This window comes from Pongo abelii, chromosome 11, assembly GCF_028885655.2.
Source record: "Pongo abelii isolate AG06213 chromosome 11, NHGRI_mPonAbe1-v2.0_pri, whole genome shotgun sequence".
Lineage (NCBI taxonomy): Eukaryota > Metazoa > Chordata > Mammalia > Primates > Hominidae > Pongo > Pongo abelii.
This window is the reverse complement of record NC_071996.2, coordinates 89,334,629-89,348,144: the sequence shown is the minus strand read 5'-3', so window position 1 is coordinate 89,348,144 and position 13,516 is coordinate 89,334,629.

The window sequence follows — 13,516 nt, the reverse complement described above, 5'->3', positions numbered from 1 at the left end:
TTTCTTGCCTCAAGTGGAAAATACATATTTCTGAATATAGTACATGCTCTCATAGCACTCTCCCTCATACATTATTTCTTCATACATTTTAGAAATAATGAAGTCCAACTCATTGAATTCACTACTTTTTGAAATAAGGTAAATGGTTTTTCCTGGTCTCAAATAGCAAATGGTAGCAGGGCTGGGAATTTTATGTCTTCTACTGCTATTTTTACTGACCTTACAATTCAAACGAAACTTTCACAAAACAATGCTTAGAAGGCATAGTCCAAGGGTTACAATTCAAATACCCAAGAAAGCAGGGCTATAAACTTGAGCGTCAGGATGAGTGAAATACATTAGGAAGTTGTGGGAACAGTGTTAAACCTGAGGTAAATGCCCACCATAAAAGAACTAAAAGAAAAACTGCCAAACCTGACTGCTTCGATTTGGTAGACAGGCTGTGAATTCACTGCCTTGGATATAGCCATTTGGATAACTTTACATTTATTGGAATGTATCAGATGTAATAGATTAAGGCAGTAGATTTTGTACTGAATAGAAATTATTGTTTGCTATCCAGCATTTTAATGTCCTTCTGTATAGGAAGGAAGCCCTTCTTACAGAAGGAAGCCCTATGCCTCAGGCTTTTAATCTCAAGAAAACGAGACAAAGACTCAAAGTGTAGGAATTTTTCAGGGCATTAGAATGCATATATGGTATTACCAGTCCAGTGGTGGTGGCAAGCCAGTGTGGCAAGATCCATACAAGTCCTTACTTCATTCTTTGCTTTTATTTCTTGCTTCTTTTATTTTCCAAGCCTGATTTTCCAGGCTTCCTATAGATTCTGTGAGCAATATTTCCATAAACACATTTGAAGACATAGCTAGAAGGTGGCCATCTGCAAGCGAAGAGAGACGCCTCAGAAGAAACCAAACATGCTGACACCTTGATCTCGGACTACTAGCCCCCAAAACTATGAGAAAATAAATTTCTGTTTTTTAAGCCACCCAGTCTGTGGTAGTTTGTTATTGCAGCCCTAGTAAACTAAGACAGACTTTGATTGATAACAGACCAAACTGTGCTATGGGGTGGTGGGCAGAGACAAGACTACTAGTTTATCTAAGTAAATTTTTGTCATAAAGACGGGACTCGTTTGGCCATATAAATTGCTGATCTGTTTTATGGGTTGAGGCAGTACATATTAGGAAGTATTTTGATTTAAATAGTGAATGCTTCAAAATTCTGACATGTAGTCAGTCTCCTTTAAGACTTTTTTCCCTCTGAATTAAGATATTACAAAAGATTTGCCAGTGTTTCAGTAAAGCATATAAAATGTCTTTTACCTTGTCAGTTTGAATTTCAATACTGTAAACTTTCACTCCAGCCTACACTGATGCAAAATTTTCTTAAGTAGGTGACTTAAGTGGGTGAATTCTCTGTTTCTATTTGAAATATTTCTTGGTACCATTATGATAATAGTTGTTATGGCATTTGTCAAGAAACCAAGATGTACGATTTCCAAATATTTTTTGCGTCGTTGACACTAAAATCATTTCCAATGATTTAAATCAACCATGTCATTTCCCTAGTAATAGTTTTCTAATGGGTGTCTTTCTAAAGGCAGTATGAGGGATTCCACATCTTCCTCAGCCTATAATATCTGCTTTTTATCTTCTGTTATTTCAGTTCTTACTCCTCATTTTAGGCCAGCTTTTCCTATTCCCCACCTTCATATTCCCTCACTACTCTTATGTGCCTTAGAACTTTTCATAGTCTTATGTGTATACCTCCCCCACCCTCCCCGCCCAAAAAAAAACCTATCTACCTTCCATCTAGGTATCATAACTAGAAACTTTGGTGAGTCATCTTTGATTCTTTTTTCAACCTCCAAATCCAGTCAAGTCAATTCATAGTGATTCTATATTTTAAGGATCCTCTTTCAAATTATTTCCTTCCTACTTTACTATCCTATTTCAGGGCCACATTTTTACTTGGACTATTGCAAGTGCCTCTTGTTTCTCTTGATCTAATTTTTCACAATGCATTACTCCAAAAGTAAATTTTCTAATGTATGAATTTGATAGTGTCACCCTATTTCATAACTTCTTTGAAGACCTCCCATATACATATATACAGGTTTTAATTTGCATTGATGATTATTCCATAGCTACAATCGTTAATTTTCCTATAGTAAGCGTAAACATTTTTCATACGTTTATATAGTCTTAGAAGACAAAATCAAAACCCTGTAAGGAATTTTTTTTTCTTCTCGGTAAGTTTGTAAACTGAGACATGATATTTTATTCTGTTTTCCCATAACACATTGCATATTTTCTTAAATATAGGTGCTTAATAAATGTATATTTCAGTGGTTCTCAAATGATGCTCATATGAAAGAGTTCAGTAGGTTGGACTAAGATGATCTACTAAATTGAATGATGATGTATTTCTAATTAACAGAAAATTTTTTTTTTTCAATTTTAAGCTTTTTTCCCTCATAGTCATTCTTAAAAAATTAGTAGATTGCTAGCATTTTTCAGCTAGCAGATTAAAGAAAAAGAAACAGTAATGGATCAAATATTTCATGTGACTGAAAAACCTATATATTCAAAATAATGTGGGGACATTTATGTAAAATATGGTCTTATGTTACAGTCTTTTTGATGAAATTAAATTTATTAATATATTTAAAATTTTTCCATATAACACCATAAGTTCCAGGTATTTGCTACCTGAAAACATTTCAGAACCACTGTTTTAATGGATTGTATACCATCTCACCTTATAGCTGGTTTTAGTGTCATTTATCCTTGAATCCTAAAACCTTTGAAGTGGGAAAGTTGTTCCTAAAAGAACTATCAAATTAGATTCTTCTTATGAAAGCTAATTTTCCATTTCTTTTTTATGAGACACTGTATAAAAGGTCATGTTTTAGAGTCAAAATATGTGGGTTAAATTTCTTCCCTTCCACTTATATAGGTGACTTTAGGCAAATTGTTGTACATTGGTAAGCTTTACTCTTCTTATGTATAAAAGAGGAATAATACTGTTCCTAGCTCATAGGGCTATTGGAAGGATGAAATGACATAATGCATGTGAGTCACTTATTAGAGTACTTGGCACATGTAAACACATAATTAGTGGATACTACTATATAATTCAGGTCATAGTGTAGATAAGTAAATAATTCAGCATTGATACATTAATTTCTAAATGAGCTTACTCCAGTAAATATGGAGAATATAAAATCAGGAGATTGGGTGACTGAATGTGGGAGCTGAGGGGAAGAAGTCAGAAAGTAGAAGAGGATCCAGGTGGCAAGCATGGGCAAGTGATCAATGTGGGTGCCAGGGAGGTTACATAGGCAATGATTGGAATGTGTGGCCAGGACAAGAAACAACATATCCAGTTTTGGCTCTGCTGAATTTATGGTCCTAGTGCATCATTTATGTGGCAAAATCCAATGGTATATATTTGACTTGTAAACTCAGAAGAGAGTTTAGAACATGGGGGCCAATGGGAATGGATTACTTTGAGAAAGATTGTAGAGAGCCAAAAAAGAATAAAAATGTGAGGAACAATGTTTAAAAGGTAAATACAGAAGAAGAAGTTTAGGGAGGAAAGTGAAAAGAGGCAACTGTGGCAGGGACCCTAGGGAGAAGAACTTTTCGGGTAGTAGAGTATCAACAGGGCCTGGTAATTTTGCCTTGAGTTGGCTTAAATACGGCTACTTACTCATTCCAAATTAGGATGAATCATACTGGACATCCAATTTAAGACATGGCTATCTGAAACAAGTGTATATTTCAAACTCTATTGACCTATATTTCTTTTCTTACATATATGGATACTGCCGTCTGCTGATAACTGGCATTTTTGAGGGGTCTTTTTTGTAATTTTGACATTGTATTTAAGGTATCATTTCCCTTGTTCCCTTTTTGGATATATTCTTCCCACAGGTCTCCACATGGCTGGCTCATTTTCATCCTACAGATAGCAGCTCAAGTGGCAATTCTTCTAAACGGTTATCCCTGACCACTACATCTAAACAACTCCTACCCTCTGCCCCTAGTTAATATCTATGTCATCACGTGTTTCACTCCTTTAATTTTAGATTTATCTTAATTTGTAATTACTTTGTGTTTTTATGTCTTCATTTCTTACTTGGGTGTCTCTTGTCCCAGAATATAAGCTTCATGGTAGCAGGAACCTTGGCTCTCATCAGGTGCCTAATGCAACCTGTCTCTTAGAAAGAGCTCAATAAATGTGCTTTTAAAAATGAGTGATGGCGGCCGGGTGCAGTGGCTCATGCCTATAATCTCAGCACTTTGGGAGGCTGAATGTGAATCACTTGAGCCCAGGAGTTCGAGACTAGTTTGGCAACATGGTGATACCCCGTCTCTACTAAAAACACAAAAATTAGCTGGTCGTGGTGGCACATGCCTGTAATCCCAGTTACTTGGAAGGCTGAGGCACGAGAATAGCCTGAACCTAGGAGGGGGAGGTTGCAGTGAGCGGAGATTGTGCCACTGCACTCCAGCCTGCGCAAGGAGCGAGACTCGGTCTTGGAAAAAAAAAAGAAGATGGGTGAGAACTAGAGCTGACTGAGAGTTCTTGCCCCATTTGTGCTATAAGAGTATATTTAGTTTTGGTATTTATCTTATCTTTTGAATATAAATTTAACAAAAGCTTCTGTGCCAAGATGTTATGATCACCCTGATACATCTGGGGATTTTTCCAATAATAATGGTGATGTGCTATTTGTCCCTAAGTCCAAGATTACACAATAAAGGAACAAAATTAATAGATGGCACTTACAAGGATAAATGTCTTTAACTACGTGTATGCATACATTTGTAGGTGCCTTTTCTTTTGAGTTCTCCTGATGATACCTCAGCTGCTTATCATGGAATGTGGGTTTGTAATAGTGGGGAATGGGAAATGGGCAACGTGGAAAGGAAAACGTTGCTAATATATTTACTTATGCTGTGGACGCGAAATAGCACTTTGTCTTCTTCAATGATGCAGATTAACAACACAAAATGAGAAAAGATTTCAAAAATTCTGTGAGACAGGTCTTTTCCAGCAACAGATTATTCTGGAAGTCCTGGAGGGGGCCAGCAATTGTCACTAGCAATTATATTTTCTGAATTAAATAATGGAAAACAGTCTGAAACATTTATTCATGTTCATACAAAGACAAAAGGACAAAACGTTTGAAACTGAATCAGTCCTAAAGTCATTCACAAAGTATAGGTTAACAAAGATATGCCATCAGTATATGCAAGATAATGTGAAACCATAGTAGATGAAATGACTTCCCACCTAGGGAAGTCAGAGAGAGCTTCGTGAAAGAGGTGGTATTTGAACTCTGGAAACAGGAGTTTCCCTAGCAGAGCAGAGAGTAGTGGGTATTGCAGGCAGAGGAAATAGCATATGCAAATATGTGAATGTGTGCAACTACATGGCATTTTCAGGGAATGACAATTATTTGGTGAAGGTTTGTTGAGACAGTGACGAGATGAAGCTAAAACGTATTAGGATCAGATTTTAAAGGGCCTTATATATCATTTTAAAGAGCTTGAGCTCTTTAAACTGGTTATTGGTGAGCCATTCAAGGCTTTTATAGAGATATATGATCTCACATCTATATTTTAGCCAAGATAAATCTGACAAAAAGTAAATTAGAATGGGGAGAGACTAGACATAGGGAAATCAATTATTAGGCTACTGCAGTAGACTTGGAGAGGAATGATGACAGCCTGTACAAAGATGGTAATGATGATGAGAAGAAAATATATTGAGAGTTATTTAGAAGGCATAAACAGTAGGGATAAATCCATATCAAATGTTATGAGAGGTAAGAAGAAGAAGTAGGAATTGAGAATGATTCATGTTTTCTAACGTGGGTAATTAATTGGGTTGAAGATATAAAGAGCCAAATTGGAGCAAGGGGGAAGAAAAACAGAAGTTTAGTTTTGGACAGATTGTATTGGCTTTCTAGGTGGAGACGTAGGATAATCGGCAGTTGAAAATACAAATATGGGTTTGGGAAAGGGATCGAGGCTAGAAACTGATTTTAGATTCATCTATAATATAGATGACAATTGAAACAATGGGAATAGTTGAGATCACCCAGGGAGGGTGAATACGATGATAAGAGGGCAGAGGTAAGACCCTTAAGTAACAGCAACATTCAGGAAATAAAATGTAGAAGTCTGTGGTAGTATAAAATACATTCATAAATTAATTGATACTCTTAAGAGGTGGAGCTTAATTCCCCTTTTTTTTAGTGTTGGGCTGGATTTAATGGCTTACTGCCAATAAATAAAATTAAAGCAGAAGTAACAGTGTATAATTTCTATGGCATAAAAAGTATTGTAGCTTTCTCTGTCTCTCTCTGGCTCGCTCGCTCTCTCTCTCACTCTCTCTGTCTCCCTCTCTCTCTCCCTCATTGTTTGATCTGGTGAAATCTATTTGTCATGTGAAAACACTCAAGCAGCCTGTGAAGAGATCCATGTGGTGAGGAACCAAGGCTTCTTGCTAATAGCCAGTGAGGAACTGAGACATCTGTAAAAAGCTAGCGACAGACTAAGACCTTTACCAACAGCCACATGGGTGAACCATTGTGGAAATGAATTCTCTAGTCCCACTCAAGCCTTTAGATCACTGTAGCCCCAGCCAATATCTTGACTGTAACCTCGTGAGAGACTCTAAGCCAGAAGGGTGTTTTCCCTTTTCCCCAAGACGTTTCTAAATTCCTGACCAACAGAAACTTTGAGGTAATTAATGTTTGCTGTTTCAAGCCAGTAAGTTATTGTCTATTTAATTGTTATTATTATTTTTTGAGATGGAGTTTTGTGCTTGTTGCCTGGGCTGGAGTGCAGTGGTGCAATCTCCATTCACTGCAATCTCCACCTCCTGGGTTCAAGCAATTCTCCTGCCTCAGCCTCCTGAGTAGCTGGGATTAAAGGCTTGAGCCACCAAGCCCAGCTCATTTTTATATTTTTAGTAGAGACGGGGTTTTGCCATGTTGGCCACGCTGGTCTTGAACTTTTGACCTCAGGTAATCCACCCACCTCGGCTTTCCAAAGTGCTGAGATTACAGGCATGAGCCATAGCACCTGGCCCTATTAAATTATTTTAACTTTTACTTAGGTTCAGGGGTACATGGGCAGGTTTGTTATACAGGTAAACTCGTGTCATGAGGGTTTGATGTATAGATTTTTTGTCATCCAGGTACTAAGCATAGTGTCTGATAGTCACTTTTCCAGATCCTCTCCCTCCTCCCACCCTCTACCCTCAAGTAGGCCCAGAGTCTGTTGTTCCCCTCTATTTCTATTGGTTCTCATTATTTAGCTCCCACTTACAAGTGAAAACATGCAGTATCTGATTTACTGTTCCTGCATTAGTTTGCTAAACATAATGGCCTCCAGCTCCATCCATGTTCCTGTAAAGGACATGATCTTGTTCTTTTTTATGGCTGCATAGTATTCTATGGTGTATATGTACCACATGTTCTTTATACCGTCTGCTGTTGATGGGCTTTTAGGTTGATTCCACATCTTTGCTATTGTGAACAATGCTTCAGTGAACATTCACGAGCATGTGTCTTTGTGGTAGAACAATTTATATTCCTTTGGGTGTATACCCAGTAATGGGATTGCTGGGTTGAATGATAGTTCTGCTTATAGCTCTTTGAGGAATCATCACACTGCTTTCTACAATGGAACTAATTTACACTCCCACCAACAGTGTATAAGCATTTCCTTTTCTCTGTAACCTCAACAGCATTTTTTTTTACTTTTTAATGAAAGCCCTTCTGACTGGTGTGAGATGATACCTCATTGTGGTTTTGATTTGCGTTTCTCTAATGATCAGTGATGTTGAGCTTTTGTTCATATGCTTGTTTGCCACATGTATGTCTTCTTTTGAAAAGTGTCTGCTCATGTCCTTTGTCCACTTTTTAATGTGGTTGTTTTTTGCTTGTAAATTTAAGTTCCTTATAGATGCTGAATATTAAACTTATGTCAAATGCATAGTTTGTAAATATTTTCACCCATTCTGTAGGTTGTCTGTTTACTGTTTATAGTTTATTTTGCTGTGAAGAAGCTCTTAAGTTTAATTAGATCCCATTTGTCAATTTTTGCTTTTGTTGCAATTGCTTTTGATGTCTTTGTCATGAAATCTTTGCAGGTCCTATGTCCAGAGCAGCATTGCATAGGTTGTTCATATGGTTCGGCTGTGTCCCCACCCAAATCTCACCTTGAATTATAATAATAGCCAAGTGTCAAGGGCAGGGCCAAGTGGAGATAAGTGAATCATGGGGATGGTTTACCCCATACTGTTCTCATGGTAGTGAATAAGTCTCACACGATGGTTTTATAAGGTGGATTTCCCCTGCACAAGCTGTCTTGCCTGCTGCCATGTAAAATGTGACTTTGCTCCCCATTCACCTTCTACAATGATTGTGAGGCCTCCCCAGCCATGTGCAACTGTGAGTCAATTAAACCTCTTTCCCTTATAAACTACCTTTATAAACTGTCTTTATTAGCAGCATGAGAAAAGACTAATACTGTTGTCTTCTAGGGTTTTTATAGTTTTGGGTTTTACATTTAAGTCTTTAATCCATTGTGAGTTAATTTTTGTATATGGTTTAAGGAGGGGGTCCAGTTTTAATCTTCTGCATATAGCTAGCCAGCTATCCCAGCACCATTTATTGAATAGGAAATCCTTTCCCCATTGCTTGTTTTTGTCAGCTTTGTTGAAGATCAGATGGTTGTAGGCATGCATCTTCATTTCTGGGCTCTCCATTCTATTCCATTGGTCTGTGTGTCTGTTTTTGTACCAGTACCATGCTGTTTTGGTTACTGTAGCCTTGTAGTATAGTCTGAAGTTGGGTAACATGATTCCTCCAGCTTTGTTCTTTTTGCTTAGGATCACCTTGGCTATTTTGTCCCTTTTTTGATTCCATATGAATTTTAAAATAGTTTTTTTCTAGTTCCATGAAGAATGTCATTGGTAGTTTAATAGGAATAGCATTGAATCTATATATTGGCTGTGCAGTATGGCCATTTTGATGATATTGATTCTTCCTATCCATGATCATGGAATGTTTTCCCATATATTTGTATCACATCTGATTTCTTTGAGCAGTGTTCTATAATTTTTATTGTACAGACCTTTTACCTCTCTGGTTAGCTGTATTCCTAGGTATTTGATTCTTTTTGTGTCAAGCCACTAAGTCTTAGGATAATTTGTTACACAGTAATAGATAATTAACACAAAGACATTGAAGAAGACATTGAAGAAGAAAAGACAAGGAGTTAACAAAGAAGTAGAAGGGAGATAAGGAAAGAGTTGTGTTGAGAAAACCAAGAAGGAAGAGTTTTCAGAAGAGAAATGGTGTCAAATGCTATAGGAAAATGATCATGATACAATTGAAGAAGCCCTTTGGGTGTGGTTGGAAGGACACTGGGTGGCTTAAATGAGATCAACTTGATTGGAGTTGATGGTGATGGAAGCCGTATTATAATGGGTAGAACAATCAAATAGAATGTGGGAACGGTAAATATAAATGACTTAAGGATATTGGCTGTTAAAGTAGATTGTGGGAATGACAAAAAGTAAGAAAAGATATATTTAAGATTGTGGGGAGCTTGAATGTGTTTATAGACTGAGAGGTTGAAGGTAGCCTACATGCAGAAATTATAACTGAATTATTGACAAAGCACAATCAGGGAGGCAGAAGAAAAGATAGAGAACATAGAGAGAGGTGTTCTCATTAGGAAAGTGAAGAAAGTACCAGTCTCTGTGAGATAAGAGGAACTGGAGTATGAATGGACAAAAATATAGGTATTTGTAGGTAGATGTAAGCAGAGGTGAGTTTCTTTCAATAGTTGACTGTTTTTTTTGAAGTGGTCATTGGCTAAAAGTAAGGGGGCAGGGATTGTGGTAACTTATGAACTTACTGGGATGCATGCTGAGCCCATGTAAAGTCATCTTTCCCTCCTTTTGATCTATCTTTCCACAGTCTACCTTTTCTCTCCTTTCCTTTCATCTCCTACTGAGTACTGCTAGAGAAAATCATCCTAATTGGTGTTTTTAATGTATTTAAATATATCCTTTTCGATGTGTTCTTGTGAGGAAAGGACTTTTTAAAAAAGGAATATACTACTAACTTTTATTAGAGGAAAAACATTTTTGTTACTTCATTGAGGCCTACAGAATAGGGTGGAGGAAGTAACACGTTGATTCATTACTGAATGCCTTATTGAATGCTATAGCCCAATTTTCTGTGCGACTTTCTGACTCCTATTTATTACAGAAGATAAATGGCCTACTAACTCACAGTTTATTACCTGACTTACCTGCAGTTTTTTTTCTTTTAACCAACTACAATAAATGTACAAGTAAATTGGAGGGAGAATTGGGATATATTAATTCAAATGTCAAGTGCAAACAAGACCCAAAAATCTACACAGCAAATGGTATCCTGCAGTTAATGGTCTCCTTTTCACATTGTGGGGCAAAAGTAGCACACACAGATTTGGAAAAGCCATTGTGTAAAAGGAGACTAAATAAATGCAACAAACCTTATTTCATGGCTTTGATCAAGTTATTAATTTCCTATGGAAATGTACCAGATCCTCCAAATAAAATACATTTCAGATGAAAAATCAGGGAAGTTTTTCTGACATTTATTTGCAAATCCAATTTGTAATTCGTGTTTTACTGCCATATGTCGAGGCTAAAAATCAAGATACCCTTTTTGTCGGTTAAATAGAAAGTAAGTTTTTAAATTGCTGTAATACGAAAAATAGTTTTAATGGCTATTTGTGATATCTTTTCCTGGATAACTACAAGAATCATATAATGAGTTAAATGTTTCAACGTGTATTCACACATCTTACCTAATATGAGTTCTGAAAACCTGGTTTTGAAGGTATAGTTATGATAATCTCTGTTTTTGTTAGAAAACTGGGGCTTACATTAATTGTCTAGTCATTTTTTAAGTAGAAGAGCCAGGACCCTCTTCCTACTTCAAAGTCCAGGTTTTTAATTCATTAGGTAGCACAGACTCTACTAGTGTTTGGTTTTCAGTTTGACCAGTATTTATCAACTTTCTTCTTGATACTCTGCTTGATATACCTTAGTGAAATTGTTTTCTTAAAAAGTGATTAACTTATAACTGCAAAAATTTTTGTTTTGTAGTTTTAAATTAACTTAGAAAATTATATGTTTTTCTGTCCATAAAGTTTATTTAAAAAAACAACTCCAGTTTTTGCATGTGATATTAACTTGACATATTAATAAGATGTAACAGTCAATTTTGCTGATTTCAGATGTTAAATTTCTTAATATTAAAAACATCATTTTTACTATGTAAAAACTGTGATTCACCATTTTTACCAAAGGGGATGGGGAGTAATTTTCCTTCTTATTTGTATGGGCAAACATTTTCTATACATAATTTAAACAATTCTTAAAATCTCCTTCAGCAAGCTTTTTCAATTGCCTTTTTTTTCTTCCCTCAAAGTCGTCTCTGGCAAACACTGCATGACATCATATTTATTATCAAATCAATCAAGTATTGTCTTCTCATATTTCACCTGCATGAGTCTTAAGTTTTGGGTTTTCTCCATATGCTTTTTTTCTGAAGAAATCTTATTTCCTCTCATGGCTTTATCTAATAACTGCATGTAGGTGGTTCAGAAATGATTACATGTAGACTCCTTGATTTGATTCCTGAAGTAGCAGCTCCTATTGAATCAGTGCCACTTGCCAGAGTCTTAAAAGTGCTCAACCTTTATGAACTATTCAAAATGGTAGTTAGTGAAGCCTTCTCAAATAGAGTTAGTTATTTTCCTTTTTATGGTCTCACATAATTTGTTCCTATGTTTGCATTATAGATATTGTATGCCATCTATTTTCCTATTTATCTCCCTCATCAGACTGGTACCTTAAGGATAGAGGGCCCATGTCAGAATCACATCTGCTTCTCCTCTCCTCTTACAGTAACTGGTACACACACATTCAACGTATATATTCATTGAATAAATAAATGAATGTTGAGCAACTATTCCATTTGTATTAGTTCTCAATGGCAATGTAATGAATTCCCCAAAACTCATTGGTTTAAAACAACAAACATCTACCATCTCATACTTTTTGTCTGTCAGAAATCTGGTCTTTGGCCGGGGGTGGTGGCTCATGCCTGTAATCCCAGCACTTTGGAGGCCGAGGTGGGCGGATCATGAGATCAGGAGATGGAGACCATCCTGGCTAACATGGTGAAACTCTGTCTCTACTAAAAATACACACAAAAAAGTAGCCAGGCGTGGTGGCGGGTGCCTGTAGTCCCAGCTACTTGGGAGGCTGAGGCAGAAGAATGGTGTGAATCTAGGAGGCGGAGCTTGCAGTAAACCCAGATTGCACCACTGCACTCCAGCCTGGGTGACACAGAAAGACTCTGTCTCAAAAAAAAAAGAAATCTGCTCTTGGCTTACTGTGACTTCTGGCTTTCTGGCTGCAATCAAGGGGTTGCCAGGGCTGTGATCTTATCTGAAGACTTGAATAGGAGAAGATCCACTTCTAAGTTCACTTAAGTGGTTGTTGACAATATTCAGATCCTCATGGACTATAAGACTATGTTAATCCATTTTCCAACTGTTTTCTATTAAGAGAGACATTAAAGAGATTTGAAAAATTGTGAAACAATGCTACCTTTCTTATTACTTTATTTTTCTGGAAAATATAGTTATTTTTCATAAAATATGCTCTTATGTAAATTCCAATGTACTAAACATGTCAACCTATTTGTTTACTATTGTTATTTAAAAATGAATAAATATTAATGAAACATTTCAGAATTAATTTCTAATATGGCAGGTATTGAGAGATTAACTCTCATAAACAGAAGCTCTTTGGTTTCCCAATGTTTTTAAGAGTTCAAAATGGTCATGAGAACAAGAAGTTTGAGTGCAGCTGTTATAAATGGTAAGCAACAAGTTGATCTCATGGCCTGGGGGGCTGTTCTCATTTGAGCAGGCCAGATTTGTCTGTCTGTCCTGAAGAAGTGAAAAAAAAACTTTAGGTCTACTTACCTTGTTTACAGAGGCTGAGCCAATTTTCATTACACGGGTAGTCTTAGTCTATTCCTGCTACTATAACAAAATACCACAGACAGGTAATTTATAAATAATAGACTATAACAGAAATTTATTTCTCACAGTTCTGGAGGCTGGGAAGTCCAAGGTCAAGGCACCAGCCTCTGGTAAGAATTTGCTCTTTGCTTCCAAGGTGGTGCCTTGTTGTTGTGTCCTCACATGGCAGAAGAGACAATGCTATGTCCTTACATTGCAAAAGAGATGGATGGGCCAGGCAACTCTGTGAAGTCTCTTTTAAAAGGGAGTTAATCCCACTCATGATGACAGAGACCTCATGACTTAATCACTGCCCAAAAGGCCCAACCTCTAAATACCATCAACTTGGGGTTTAAGTTTCAATGTGAATTTTGGAGGAATACAGACAT